We start from the raw sequence: 16,746 nt of genomic DNA, 5'->3' as shown, positions 1-16,746 counted from the left end.
GGTATGGATCCTGCAAACAAGGAAAACATCATTCTGAGAAGGAACCAAGACTGATTTTTGAAAGTTTATGGTGAACTCAAGACTTTGCAACAGGGAAAATACTAAACTGGAATTCCTGAAGCAGAACCTCAGGGGATGAGGACTGAATGAGCAGATCATCCAAATAAAGAAAACTCTGAATCCCTCTCATACTGGAAAAAGCAGTGACAGGAGGAAGGCATTTATTGAATACCCTTAGGGCAGTAGAGGGGCCAAAGGGTAAAGCAGAGAGCTGAAAATGTAAAGAAAAAACAGAGAAATGCAAAAACTTCCTAAAAGGGAGTGGATGGGGATGTGAAGGTAGACATCATTGAGATCCAGAGATACTAGAAATGTCTGGGGAAGAAGAAGAGGGAACAAAGTTTGAAGGGAGAACATCTGAAAGGAGCGGACCTTTAGAAAGGTGTTGAGCTGAGAAAGGTCCAGTATTGATCTCCATGTACCCTCCTTCCTGAGAACCAGAAACATTCTAGAATAAAAACCCTTCCCTTCTTGAGCTGGAGGCACAACTTGAATGGTGCCCTGGATCAAAAGAGCATGGAAAGAGAGAAAGCTTTTCTCAAGGAGGTTCAGGTACGCCCAGGAAGAGAGGAAGAGATTTCCATACCATGAAATACCCCTGGCAGATGATGGACAGAATCCAAGAGTCTTGCGTGATCCTTAACCAAATTGGAAGGGACAGGAAAAGACAAACAGACAAAACGACAAGGGAACTTGGCTGAGGGGGGAAAAGGAAACAAATTGTCAAATGGAATCTAGTTTGTCCTGAAAAAGATGGTACTGTGAAATAGGGGTTTGAGAAGAGTTAGCAAGAGGTGCACGTCTAAAACTTTTTTTACCCTTGGGTGGAGTGGGAGACTGTCTGCAAATAAAAGCAGATTTGGAAGGGTAATTCCTCTGAAACTTAGGGATAGGAGAAACCAAAATATGTTTCAACTCCTACAAGGCCTTGCCCTTATCTTGGTGGGATTAAACAAGTTCAGCAGCAACAGAACTAAAATGATTTTTATTATCTAGAGAAGCATCCCATAATTTGATGTAAATGTCATCAAAGCCTAAAGACAAAGCCAAGAGTAATGCCACACAATGAAACCAAATGCAGCAGTACTAGAAGTATTAGCTGCATCATTTAATGGAGTGGCAAGCCACTTGAGATTCAGGAAGGTCAGAAACTACTTGAGAAACCTGAGAAAGAAAGACTAAAACAGACCTAGTCATATTGGCCTGGTAATTAATAACCCTTATGTCACATTTATGCCCTACACCTTGCACAGGGAGCATACGCATGGTGTATAACACTTGTGAACATGAAAGGCTTTGGTATACTGGCCGTACATTAGGATATCCTTGGCAGGAGATCACTTACATAAGGAATACTGCAACACTGATATGGAAGGATATCTTATATATATATATATATATATATATATATATATATATATATATATATATATATATATATATTATATATATATATATATATATATATATATATATATATATATATATATACTCACACAGTAGACCCTGGGTTACGCGAAAGTGCACTTAATCGAAAGTGCACTGCAAACCCGCCAGCTTAACAGGCTACTACTGATGTTATTGCAGTAGTTACGGACCTTAGGGTTAGGGCACAGGTCATGGTAAGGGGATAGCTAGTAGAGCTATCCCCTTACCATGACATGCGCCCTAACCCTAAGGACCGTGACTACTGCACCACAGTGGAGAATAGCCTGTCTTCCAGTGTGGTGCGGTAGTCACGGACCTTAGGGTTAGGGCACGTGTCATGGTAAGGGGATAGCTAGTAGGGCTATCCCCTTACCATGACCCGTGCCCTAACCCTAAGGTCCGTAGCGACTGCACCACAGTAGAGGACATAGCATGTTTTCCTGCTGTCTTCCACTGTGGTGCGATCCGTTTGTAGAAGCTGAGTTCGCGAAAGTGCACTTTCGAATAAGTGCACTTTCGCGTAACTGAGCGGTCTACTGCTCTTTTCTGAATAAGTGATATTCGATGAAAAGCAGTAGACCCATATATATATATATATATATATATATATATATATATATATATGTATACCAACTGCACAACACTAAGAAGGGAGTTGAAGGGAGTAATCTCCCAAACTTAATGAATCACTGCAGGTACACAGTTATGAAAAACAGTGGTATAGACTGCTGCCAAGAAATGATACTTTTTCTAAGGACTTGACTCCTGCTAAATGCAGTAAGCTCTGCTTTTCAAACCTTTTCAGTATTCTGTGAATGGTTACACTTTCAGCAGAGTCAATTCAGTCAAGGCACCAAGCAGATAATTTGGAAGTTAATGCTTCAAATCCCCGAATACTTGGAAATAAGGTACTGAGTTCACAGGATAGTTACTAACTGTTACTTCAGTGTTAATTATTATTTCTGCCATACTGTTCTAGGATTGTAATTAAAAAGCATTTGCCAGTGCCAAAACTGGTGATGTTTCATTAAGGGATAATTCAGTGATTGGATCACAAAGGTGGAATAAGAGATAGCCTGAGAAGGAAATATACCTCAGACAAGCCTTTAGCTCCTATTTTGTATTCTTCCAGTTAACAACCATAGCTTCTTATGGCGTCTACACCTTTCTTGGGTCTGACTTTTTTTTACTAAGTGTTTTTGCCCATTTATAACAAGCAGAATTAGAAAGGGCAAGGCTTTATTAATACATTGACATTAAGATTGGTAATCTAGGATGTCCTGCAGTAGAAAAAGCCTTGATTATCTTATGCATTTTAAACTGATTTTTCCAGAAAATGCTCTGGAATGCAAGTATGTGTGTAAGCTACAAGACGTGCAATATTCCAGAAACATAGGTGTTAATGAGATACAGCAACATGATTTTGTATATTTAATAGGTGCTGTTCTGTGAAATCCCACTGGGGGGCAGTAAAGCAGCATGTACAGGCTGTGTTAACTGCACTGCATTTATGTTCTAGTTGAAAAAATATCTTCAGGAAGCCACATTCAGCAACATAATCTTCACTATTTCACAAGTGGTATTATGATCTCCAGCACTGAGAAACAAAGGTCAAAAATATGCAAGAGGAATATTTCACTTTATTTTAAATATCTGCTTATGTCATTTGATGAACTGTCCAGTGCTAAACCTACAAACAGAATCGGCTTGATTTTTTAACAGTCACTTCTTTGTAGTTCCCAGCAGTGACAACTTATAGCCAAATATAGATAAGTTATATACTTCACTTTCTTTTACACTTGCGGATATGACCTCATGTACTGTGTATTAGCAGCATATAGAAACATGATCTTAATTCTTTAACAAGCACTATTCAGTGATACCAGATGGTGATACGTTTTAGGCAGTTGGAAGAAAAATAAATATTTCAGTTTATTCTATTTGCTTGTAAACATAATTTGGCTCACTATCCAGGAACAATTCATGACAACATGGTTTTGATTCTTTGACAAATGCTACTCTAACCAGTACAACACATGGCATACAGAGTACATTTTGGGTTGTGCAGTGGTGCAGCGGTTAACATTGTCGCCTCACAGCAAGAGGTTCTCCAGTTCAATTCTTGGCTAGGGTGCCTTCTGTGTGGAGTTTGCATGTTCTCCCTGCTTTTACGTGGGTTTCCTCCCACATTTTAAAGACCTGCGATTGGAGCATTTCTCCCCGGGCCTCTGCTGAAAATAGGCTCTGTGGAGCCTAGTTGGACTTTCCCGGTCAACAAATAATAAATAAAATAAAAATAAAATTAAATGAATCATGCTAACGCACCTGGAAAAAAACTGTGGTCATGAAGAAACAAAAGCTAACATGGCCTTAACTGGTTGATTAGCTACTTTGTGACATATAGTAGCAAGTTTCAGTCAAGTATAAAAAAACAAGAATACTTGATTTTATTTAAAGAAATGCAATTTTTTATTTAAAAAAAAGCTGCAATACCTCCATAGCCGGCCTTAGGCATAGGCTAACTAGGCAGCCACCTAGGGCGCTGCTGTAGTAGAGGCGCTTTTCCAGTATTTATTTGGTGTAAGCAGACTAGGATGGGGGCACTGGGTGGTGTGGTGGGGGGTGCTGTGCTGCCCTTTTGCCTAGGGCACCAGTTGACCTAAGGCCACTCCTGAATACCCCCTTTAGATGCTGACAATTCATTGGTGGAAAGAAGCTGTAATGTGTGTTAAATAACAGATGGGGTGGGAACTAATTTTATTCATATAAGAAAGAAAGATATTCCATTTAATTTTACATCTGTGTAAACAACATCTGGTGTACTGTGTAATGAGAAAGGAAAATACAGCAAACATTTAGTGCAGTGTTTAATGGGAGAGTAACAGTAACATGGTCTTTATGCTTTAACAAACATTATTCTGGGATACCTGGTGCTGGCATTCTATATTATTATAAGCAAAATGAATATTTCATTCTATTTTACATGCCTGAAAATATCTAGTGCACTGTGAAATATGGAAGCAAATGTAATGAAATAGTTATGTGATCACAAGGAAGCAAAATAAGGCATTTTAAAATCATTCAAGAAATGAACATACACAACTGTATTTTTAAAGCATTTTTATCTACCCACAGCTGACCTTTGGCTACTCCCAGGGGGTCTCTCCTTATCCACTGGGTCTACCAAACCCAAGTGTCCTCCCCTGGACCAACTCTGACCCATGTTCATGCCTGATGAAAAGATCAAGTCACCCTTGAGCAGCATTATGCTGCTGCCAAGAAATGATTCTTTTTCTAAAGACTTCACTCCTGCACACAACCAGTCCATCCTAGGATCTCTCTTCTCTTTCAGCTGCTCCTGTTAGGGGTCGCCACCGCAGATCATATGTTTCCATTTCTTCCTGTCCTCTGCATCTTGCTCTGTCACACCAACCACCTGCATGTCCTCTCTCACCACATCCATAAACCTGATCTTAGGCCTTCCTGTTTTCCTCTTACCTGGCAGCTCCATCATTAGCATCCTTTTCCCAATATATTCAGCATCACTCCTCAGCACATGTCCAAACCGATGCAATCTTGCCTGCTCTGTCACCAGACCGTCCAACCTGAGCTGACCCTCTAATGTACTAATTTCTAATCCTGTGCATCCTCATCACACCCATTGCAAATCTTAACATCTTTAACTCTGCCACTTCCAGCTGTGATTCCTGCCTTTTTGTCAATGCCACCGTCTCCAACCCATACAACATAGCTGGTCTCACTACCCTCTTGTAGACCTTCCCTTTCAATCTTACTAGTACCTGTCTGTCACAAATCACTACTGACACTCTTCTCCACTCATTCCGCCCTGCCTATACTCTCTTTTTCACCTCTTTTCCACACTCACCATTACCCTGAACTGTTGATCCCAAGTACTTAAACTCATCCACCTTCACCAACTCTACTGCCTGCATCCTCACCATTCCTCTATCCTCCCTCTCATTGACGCACACATATTCTGTCTTAGTCCTGCTGACCTTCATTCATCTCCTCTCTAGAGCATATCTCCACCTTTCCAGGGTCTCCTAAACCTGGTTCCTACTCTCGCTACAGATCAGATCACAATGCCATCTGCAAACATCATAGTCCACAGGGCTTCCTGTCTGATTTCGTCTGTCAACCTGTCCATCACCACTGCAAATAAGAAAGGACTTAGAGCTGATCCTTGATGTAATCCCACCTCCACCTTAAATGCATCTGTCACTCCCACTGTAGACTTCACCACTATCACACTACCCTCGTACATATCCTCTACCACTCTTACATACTTCTCTGACACTCATGACTTCCTCATACAGTACCACAACTCCTCTCTAGGCACCCTATCATATGCCTCCTCCAAGTCCACAATGCAACTCCTTCTGACCTTCTCTATATTTCTCCATCAATACTCTCAGAGCAAACATTGCATCTGTAGTGCTGTTTCCCGGCATGAAACCATACTGCTGATCACTAATCATCACCTCCCTTCTTAACCTAGCTTACACTACTCTTTCCCATAACTTCAAGCTGTGACTGATCAGTTTTATCACTCTGTAGTTACTACAGCTCTGCACATCACCCTTATTCTTAAAAATAGGTACCAAAACACTTTTTTTCCACTCCTCAGGCATCCTCTGACTTTCCAAGATTTCATTAAACAATCTAGTTAAAAACTCCACTGCCATTTCTCCTAAGCACCTCCATGCTTCCACTGGTATGTCATCTGGACCAACAGCCTTTCCATTCATTATCCTCTTCATAGCTGTCCTTACTTCCTCCTTGCTAATCTGTTTCACTTCCTGATTCACTATCTCCACATCATCCAACCTTCTCTCTCTCATTCTCTTCATTCATCAGCCCCACAAAGTACTCTTTCCATCTGCTCAACACACTTCCTCGCTTGTGAGCACGTTTCCCTCACTATCCTTTATCACCATTACCTGCTGCACATCTTTCCTAGCTCGATCTCTCTGTCTAGCCAATCAGTACAGGTCCTTTTCTCACTCTTTAATGTCCAACCTTTCATACAACTCTCCGTATGCCTTATCCTTAGCCTTCACCACCTCTCTCTTTACCATGCACCTCATCTCCTTTTACTCCTGTCTACTTTCTTCATCTCTCTGACAATCTCACTTCTTCTTCCCCAGCCTCTTCCTCTGTATACTCTCCTGTCCTTCCTCATTCCACCACCATGTCTCCTTGTCCTCCTTCCTCTGTCCAGATGTCACACCAAACACCTTTCTAGCTGTCTCCCTTAACATCTCTGCTGTAGTTACCCAGCCATTCAGTAAATATTCACTGCCCCCCAGTGCCTGTTTTAACTCTTCCCTGAACTCCACCTCACAATCACCCCTTTTTAACTTCCACCATTTGATCCTTGACACTGCTCTCATACTTGTCCTCCTCTTCTTGATCACCAACATCATCCTACAGACCACCATTCTATGCTGCCTAACGACACTTTCCTCTGTCACTACTTTACAGTCTCCAATCTCCTTCAGACTGGCCCTCCTGCATAGGATATAATCCACCTGTCCACTCTTGTACGTCACCTTATGCTCCTCCCTCTTCTTAAAATACGTATTCACCACAGCCATGTCCATCCTTTTCACAAAATCCACTACCATCTGACCTTCTGCATTCCTCTCCTTAACACCATACCTGCCCATCCTAGGATAAGGCAATCAATAGGCTGTGCTAGGGTATCATCCATATCTGGTCATGTGACTCAGACATAGATGTGCCTCCCAGTGGACACCACCTCCATGCATCTTTGACCTCCACTAGGGAACACCCTCGAGGGTACTTCTGGGTGCAAGCATGCAGTCATCCACCACAGGATGGCCTTGCCCATCTTCACTGCCTGTGCTGTCAATTTTCCTAGCTACTATTCAAATTAGGGTCACCTGTCCCATAGTCAGTTCATTCCTCTATGCCACTGGTGCAGGAAATACAGCATTGCATTTTTAAACAAAAAGATGTTTTGTGTGGAATAATGATAAATTATAGCCAATTATAAACAAAATAAATGTTCACTTTGTTATGTATGCCTGCAGATAACATTTGGCACATTATTTCAAAAAATAGCAACATGTTCTTGATTCATTGACAACAGCTCTAACATAACTGACTTGGTAGACTTCACTTTTGCACTGAACCCTGGAGGACAAGCACTTTCTTCATAAAACTTAAAGGTAATATAGGTATGCATATTTTAGAACTGCAGTTGTAAACCTGGAAAATGTAGATTTTATTTTAATTTTACACTTCAGTTAGGACAGTAGATTTAGCAATGCTACCTGGAGCTATCAATACCATAAACACAATTTTCTGTTGAGATCAGTTGTGTGTCTCGTGAAATGCAAAAATGTTAAGATGCACTTTATTATCAGCTTGTGACTTTAAGGAGCTACAGTGTACTGGCCTGGAGTGTCCTGTTTGCTTTATAATCAGTCTTTTACTACATTGTTTTTTGCCTAACTGTCTGTTAACACTGTTTTAACATTTTATCTGTAGTTAATTGGCAGTTGCACTCAAGCATTACTGGCATTCTGGTTTTATCTTTCAATTAGTATCACAGCACAAATATTAATTTGGTTAGTATACTAAAACATTTTGTTTCAGATAAAGTCAAGAGTGGAGTTATTTTCTCCAGTTTAATGAACTCATTACCTGGCCCTCTGTGCTGAGAGCATCATTTTGTTAGTGACCACCTCAGGACCGGACCTGGCTTGTTGCAAACTGCAGTGTGTGTGTGTGTGTGTGTGTGTGTGTGTGTGTGTGTGTGTGTGTGTGTGTGTGTGTGTGTAATAAGTATATAGTGACTAAGAGTACTGAACACTGGTGTGAAGAAAATGAAAACAATGTCATCTGTGTTAGCATGTCTGGCAGAAGATTTGTGTATATTCTCATATTTACTTGTATTGTATGCCAGCATGTCTAATTGTGAAAATGTAAATACGTTTTAAAATGTTGAGTATCTCCCTGTTTATACAAAATGTTTAAATAATCCGTCAATGTTTTGATACATTTCTAATTGCACATGTTTATGAGGGGGATTCTAAAGTACAAACTGTCTGTGGTGAATCACTTGATCAGTAGGTGATGTCATTAGAATGTTCCTGGTTGCTATGTGAATACTTGAACAGCTGATCGACAGGAAAAAGAACTTTTTCAAACAGCTGACTGTTATTTTTAAAATAAGACAGTTGAGACTGTTAAGCTGAGCAGTTAGTTAAGAGCAGCAGTTAGTGAAGAGTTGCAGTCAGTTACAGTGCTGTGCAGAAGATTCCAAGAAAAAGGACTCACCAAAACTAAGCCTGCCTTTGCCTTGCTGTTATGTTTTCCATTATCTTAGGGACAGTATTCTCTATTTAGATTAGGAAAGTTTAGATATTTAGATAGAGATTTTTCTATGATGATGGACTTCTATCCTACAGTTTAATTTTATATTTCTGGTGATTGCATTCTGGTATTTATTAAAAATTATTGATTTACATTTTGTAATCATTTTACTTATTATTAAATGTTTTTCATTACTTTACACTGTAGCTGGACAATCAGTGTGTTCTTCAGAAATTATAGTGTTTATACCAGTTTGATACTCCCAGCTCACCTTGAATGCCTAGCTGCTTCTGGTCATAGCTATCATTTATTTTGATATTTAATTTTTAATAGCTGATAACCCTTTAAAGGGTGTGTAGACCTCTCTGACTCTGGTGGCAGTTTTACCATTTGTATTGAGGAGGGGACAGAGCTGGAAATCTGCTTCAGGCTTCCCACAAGTGTTTGAGTGTGTGAGATTTGAATTTATTTTGAGTGTGTGTGAGTCAGAGGTCTTAAAGTGGAACACATCACTCAGAAGTGTAAAATAGGGGATTACATTTACGGTGGACACAGATATATAGTCCAGTCCCAGGAAATATAGCATGTTCTTTGTTGTGCTCTTAAGGGAAATTGTGGAATTGTGTGTTCTGGTGTTTTCTAGGACACTCCCAAACTGGAGTCAGTTGTGAGGATTGAGGCTCCCTAATTACTGACCTGGATTTTACGTGGGGGATGCCACATTATTGGTGGCAGTCCAGTGGGATATTAGCCGGACGTCACATTCAAATGGTGGCAGCAGTGGGATTTTTAATTGGATTCCAGTAGCCTGTGGTAGATGTCATTAAGTTGTGCATTCTTGACAGCCATAAGGTAAACATTCAGAATTTCAATCAACCACAGTTTTATTTATTTTTTAGTTAGTCAGGGATAGCAGGCAGGGATGTCAGCAGAAGATTTTAGCAAGCTGACAAAGATCCAGTTGGCTAAGGAATGTGAAGCCAGAGGACTGGTGCATAATAACCTGACTGAGGAAGCAACGATTTTAGCCTTGGTTGCACCACAGCTCAGACCAGCCTTTCGGAGTATATCCACTTTGGTGTTGGTGATGTGCAGCCTGCCGAGATGGGACAGTCCACATTTTCATCAGAGGACCTAAGAATCCATCTAGAGTTAAGGAGACTGGAACTGGAAGCTGAAGAAAGGCAGAGAATGTGAAGCCTGGAGGCTGAGGAAAGGGAGAAGCAGTGCCATTATGAACTGCAGGATGAGGAGACTAAACGGCTGGAGACCAAAGAGAGACTGAGGTGTTTATAAGCTGAGGACAGCAAGAGACAGCTGTGGCATGAAATGGAGCTTCAACCCCTTTGAGAGGATCATGGGGGTAATGGGGAAGGGAATAACCAGACCCCAGAAGCCAAAAAGGTCAGTAAACTTTTTCCTCAGTACAGGGATGGGGATGACTTTAATAGTTTTATTCATATTTTTGACAGGGTATGTAGACAATATGATGTTGACTGTGAGCTCTGGGTTCAGCTCCTGACTCTCTTACTCCATGGTAAAGCTATTCAGGCTGTAGCAATGTTAAATGATGTAGATTGTTTGAATTATGACAAAATGAAATGTTGGTTGCTTGACTGTTTCAAACTTATACTTGAAGTATATAGAAAAAAGGTTTGTGAACATAGATGCAAGGCAGATGAAAGTGTATGTGATTACACTGCTGACTTAAGGACCTACTTTCACAGATGGAAGAGTGGGTGTCAGGTCACCACTTTTAAGGGACTGGCAGAAGATTTGGTGAGGGACAAGCCCTCAGTACTTTGTCTAATGACATGACAGTCGGGATATCAGACCGTGAATGTAACTCTGAAGAGGAGTTAGGGTGAAAAGGGGATCTCTAATTGGCAAGCAGAGCACCACTGCATAAGAAAAGGATACCCAGTGCTGCACATGGACATAAGGGAGCACATGGAAGGCAGTCTAAACCACTCCAACAGAGTACACCAGTAATGCGGGAAACTACTAATCTAAGTGGACGTTTAGGGATCAGATGTTTAAAGTGTAACCAGAGGGGGAACATAGCAACCAAATGTCCATTGAGCCAAGGTGAGAAACAGAAGGTGAGGAAGCCAGTAAGTGTGGATGACAAACTGCCAGTGGTAAGTTGTTTAGAAACAACTGTGGTACCAAATTATCACCAAAGTTTTATATCCTATCTTAGTAGATGGTTAACGTGTTCCCTTGGACATGGAGACTGCGAGGATGAAGGTGAGTGGTTTTACCAGAGTGACACCGAGGAGCAGCTGTCAGAAGTGACTAGGCTTCCTGTAAAAGGGGAGCCGGGTAAGGTCATGAAGGTAGAGTTGAGACAGGCTCAATGTATGGATCCTATGCTACAAAGCTTGAGGGAGATGGCTAAGGAGGAAGAGGGGAGTCTGTATAATGGAACAAAGGTTTGTTGCACAGATACTGGACTCCTGGATGTGGGCAAGAAGGTGAAGTAATACAGCAGGTGATAGTGCCTAGAGCTTTTCATCTGCCATGTTACACATGACATTCCTTTCTCAGGTCATATGGGCATAAAACATACTAAGAGCCGTAGTATGCAAACTTTCTATTGGCCTGGGATTGTGAGAGATGGGGTAGAATATTGTAAGACTTGTGAATAGTGCCAAAAAGTTGATAAAGCAGGGGACAAGGCTAAGGCTCCATTAATGCCTTTGCCTGTTACTGAAAAGCCATTTCAGAGAGTGGCCCTGGATATTGTGGGACCCCTGAGTACTCCAAGTTCTACAGGAAAGAAATATATCTTGGTGGCAGTAGACTCTACTATCAGATATCCTGAGGCAGTGGCTCTGTCATCTACTAAGGCAGAGAAGGTGGGAAATGCTTTGCTAGAAATCTTCAGCAGAGACCACCCCATACCATCCCCAGACTATTGGTCTTGTGAAGAGGTTAAACTCTACTTTGAAGTCTATGCTATGGGCATTTGCAGACCAGTATAAAAGGGACTGGGACAAGTATTTGCCCCATCCATTATCTGCATACAGGGAAGTACCACAGGACTCTACAAGTTTTTCACACTTTGCGATGTTATACGGGCATAGGGTGAAGAAGCCTTTACATTTAATTTGAAATGAGTGGGAAGGTGAGAGTGAATCTCACAAGCAGTCTGTTGTTGCTTATGTTCTCAACTTTCAGACAAGACTTAAGGAGATCATGGGTTTATCTCAAGAGAACCTAGCAGTGGCCCAACAACAAAAGAAGGTGTGGTATGACAGGAATGCTCAAGCCCGAGAGTATACTGAGGGACAGAAGGTGATGGTACTTGTTCCTGTTAGATATAACAAGTTGCAAGCAGCTTGGGAGGGACCATTTAGGGTGGTGAGGAAAACCAGTGATGTGAACTACATGGTTAATTTGGTAGGTAGGAGACAAGGGCAGAAACCGTACCATGTGAATATGATGAAACCTTATCACGACAGGGAGGCCCTAGTATTGAGCATTCACAGTGGATGGCAGGAAGAGTCTGAAAGGGATATGCTAATTGATCTTTTGGATGAGGCTAGAATTTACATCTCTGTGGAAGAGAACGCCATATTACAGCAGTTAATTCCTAATCAAGTCTGAGAGATAAAAAAATGGTATTGCAGGAATTTGGGGATATGTTCACAAGGAAAACTGGGTGTACTGACTTGGTGCCGCACCATGTGAATACAGGACCCCAAAAACCTATTAAGCAGGTTCCTTATAGAGTACCTGAGAGAATGAAGCAGACTCTGAAAAAAGAAATAAGGGAAATGCTAGAACTGGGAGTAATTCAAGAGTTTAACAGTCCTTGAGCTTCCCCAGTAGTGCTGGTGCCAAAGAAGGATGGTGGTGTGAGATTCTGTGCAGACTACCAGAAAGTAAATAGTTACACATAGTCAGATGCATAACCCATGTTGAGAACAAACAAAGCCCTAGAGCAGCTAGGTGGAGCTGGGTATCTGACCACTATAGATTTGACTAAGGGATACTGGCAGGTACCCTTGACTTCTGCTGCTAGGGAAAGGAGAGCTTTTGTAATCCCTTATCGACTGCATGAATTTACCAGGGTGCCTTTTGGAATGAAAAATGCCCCAGCAACTTTCCAGAGGCTGATAGACCATATCTTGGTAGAAGGAGGGGGACATGCTCAAGCATACTTGGATAAATTTGCTATTTTAGCCATTCCTGGCAGGAACATCTCCAGCATGTTAGGAAGGTCTTGGATAAATTAGGTAGGGCAGAATTAACCATTAAACCCAGTAAGTGTCAAGTGGGTATAGCAGAGGTCACTTACTTAGGGCACATAGTGAGAAGTGGTAAAATCAGGCCAGAACCTTCCAAGGTGTAAACTATTCAAGAGTGCCAAAGTTCCTGTTACTAAGAAACAGGTGAGAGCATTTCTAGGGACAGTGGGGTACTATGGGAAATTTGTGCCCAATTACTGTACCAGGCTGCACCCCTTACTGACCTAACTAGGAAGAATAAATCGGACAAGGTAGTATGGACCACAGATTGTGAACGGGCATTCCATAAACTTAAGGAGATTTTAGGAGGACCCCCTCTGTTAGCCAGTCCAGATTACAATAAAAAAAGTATTGTACAAGTAGATGCTTCAAATTATGGGGTGGGGCTGTACTTAGCCAAGTTTCTACAGAAGAACAGCACCCAGTAGTATATCTGAGCTGTAGACTCCAACCTAGAGAAAAGTGTTATGCAGCCTTGGAGAAAGAGTGTTTGGCCATAGTGCAGGCATTGCAAAAGCTGCAGCCCTATCTTTATGAGAGAAAATTCACTGTATTCAGAGATCATAGCCCTTATGGCTTAATAGAGTCAGTAAGCAAAATGCCAAGTTACTGAGGAGGAGTCTAGGATTGCAAGCATATGATATGACCATACAAAATTGCAGTGGGGTTAATAATGCCAATGTGGATGGACTGTCCAGGAGAGGAGTTGGTTAATTTTCACAAGTAAACCCATTTTCTCAAGCATCTGTTGTCAAGGGTCACTTGAAAATTGTGCTAGAGTCATGGGGGGGGGGGGGTTAGAAATGTGAAGAAATGAAAACAGTGTCATCTGTGTTAGTATGCCTGGCAGGAGATTTGTGTATATTCCCAGATTAACTTGTATTGTATGCCAGCATGTCTAATTGTGAAAATGTTGAGTATCTTCCTGTTTATACAAACTTTTTAAAGAATCTGTCAGTGTTTTGATACATTTCCAATTGCACATGTTTGTGAGGGAAATTCTAATGTACAGACTGTCTGTGGAAAATCAGTTTATCAGTTGGGGATGTCATTTGAATGTTCCTTGTTGCTATGTGAATATTTGAACAGGAAAAGGAACTTTTTCAAATAGCTGACTGTTAATTTTAAAATAAGACAGTTGAAACTGTTAAGCTGAGCAGTTAGTTAAGAGTTGCAATCAGTTACAGTGCTGTGTAGAAGATTCCAGGTAAAAGGACTCACCAGAACTGTAAGCCTACCTTTGTCTTACTGTTATGTTTTAGATTAGATCAGGGAGAGTATTCTCTGCTTAGATTAAGAAAGTTTAGTTATTTAGAGTTTTTCTAAGATGATGGACTTCTATATAAAGTTTAATTTTATATTTCTGGTGATTATTGAAAATTATTGATTTACATTCCTGTAATCATTTTACTTATTATTAATTTTTTTCATTACTTTACATTGTGACTGGACAATCACTGTGTTCTTTAGAGATAAAGAGTGTTTATACCCGCTTGATACTCCCCAGGTTACCTTAAATGCCTGTCTGCTTCTGGTGATAGCTATCATTTATTTCGATATTTAATTCCTGTATAAATCAAAAGTTCCTAACTTCTCTAAAAATCTCACACCATAATCATCCACTCTTTGCAATCAAACCACTGACCTTTCCACTCTCAGTATACTTAACTGTACTGCTAGAACTCTAACTGCTGCAGAAGAGGTCACATTGTACAACTCCTTTATAGTTATACCCTTAATTAAAATCCTGTCATCTTCCATCCTTTGTAATCATGCTTTCAACTCGTCAGTTGCATTGACCTAAGTTTAACCAACATCTCTTCCCTGCACTGTCTGTCTCCCCTCTTCTCTTTCATGGCCATTGTTGTATTACTTCTTTTAAATACCCTTTTCAATTCATCCCATACTTCAAGTGCCTCTTCCCCATCCTCCTTAGCAACTCTACCAGACTTACTGCATTTTTATTTGTTATCAAGTCACCTGGAAATATCCACATACCCTGACATAACCTTTCTGAGATAAAGATTAATGCAACTACCAGGTAAGCGTGAAATAAATTTATTATTGGTGCAATCCATTCATGTTTTCCCATTACCAATTTTATGTCAATCCATGACGAATATTGCCACTTTGGACTAAAAAAGTATCCCCGGGATAATCACATCTTCTTCTCACTGCCCAAAAATCTGCTAAACCCAGATGTCTAGGCAGTCTGTCTATGCTCTTGTTACCTTCAAAATACCTCTTTCACTGCCAGCTTCCATTTTATAAATTATATTCCAAACCCCCATGATCAACTCTCCTTTAAAAAACATAAATATTTCTCAGTAATAATGTCCTTATGGTCAAAACTTGCCTTTGGGATGCATAAATTTTCTATATACATTCCTCTCTATGCTGCTAAGTACCCATCTTCACTTTCTAGGATAGAATCTTCAACTAGCCCAAGCTTTTCATCCACCAAAATGACTACCCCACTTCTTCTTACCCTCTGGTATGATGCTTGTGCTAGGACTTTGCAACCTTTCTGCATCAATTTTCCTGTAGTCTACTGGACCAGGGTTTGATTCTCTCCGCCTTTACTGGGGTCTAAATGGAGAGATGATGAAATCAGAAAGCAAAGGAGAGTAATATTGCTGGAACTGAATTTATCCTCAAGTCTTGATGAGCACCTTCACCAGGTAGACCCTGTTTTTCACAAAATCTCCCCAAGACAACACTGATATATTGACTGTATTTTATATAGCATATATCATGGACAGAAGTAGGTTAAAAAAATAAAAAATATATAGCTGGGTGCACAAGAGCCAGGATAAAAAAGTGCCCAGTCCTGTTGCCAGGACTGGAAAAAATGGCACTGTAGAATCCTCAACACACAGACACATTCCTACGATGGGGCTAGGCCAGGCTCAGGAGAGGATGGCTCTCCTGTCGTAGAAGGAAGTGGCAGTCCACAAAAATCACAAACACTGACAGGCCAAAAATAGCCATAAGGACAATAGAGTGGACTACTGAATATAAGACAGACATTATGTATTGTTGCTATTATGCAAAAAGCCCAGAATTTTCAGACACAATATATACAAAAAGATTAACAGAGAAATTAATGGAGAGAAAAAATACTTCCACAAGAAAAACTGTCAGAAGCTTCAAATAAAAAATTGTGTTCATTAATATAACAGATTTATGAAAAACATTACATAGACCAAGGGACCTTGATCTGTTTGGAAAAAGAAGCATCTGAGGAAGTGCAAAAATATAAAGAACCAAATTTAGAGATTTTGAAGGGTATAAAAAGGAAATATGGACATGGGAAAGAAATAGAGATGTGATAAGGAGCAATATTTATGCAAAGGAGAAAGCCAAATTAATCAACACAAAAACGGCTGCCCCAAAGATATTCAAAGAGAAATACAGGCAAAGGCATCCAGATATAAAAAATTTCACAATAAAAAAATATGATCACATAGAGGGAACATAAAACAGAAGATCAGTAATGTAGAAGTTAAAAAAATAGAAGTTGAAGTTATGGAATACTTACAAAGTGAAGGATTTAGAGTAGAAAGTCTAACACAGGTTACATCACAGCATGATGAAACGAGTCCGCAAAGTAAGGAGAAACAGGAAGATCAGGAGA

Source organism: Protopterus annectens, chromosome 5.part0 (genome assembly GCF_019279795.1).
Source record: "Protopterus annectens isolate FY-2018-M chromosome 5.part0, PAN1.0, whole genome shotgun sequence".
NCBI classification, from domain to species: domain Eukaryota; kingdom Metazoa; phylum Chordata; order Ceratodontiformes; family Protopteridae; genus Protopterus; species Protopterus annectens.
This window is presented reverse-complemented; position numbering follows the sequence as displayed.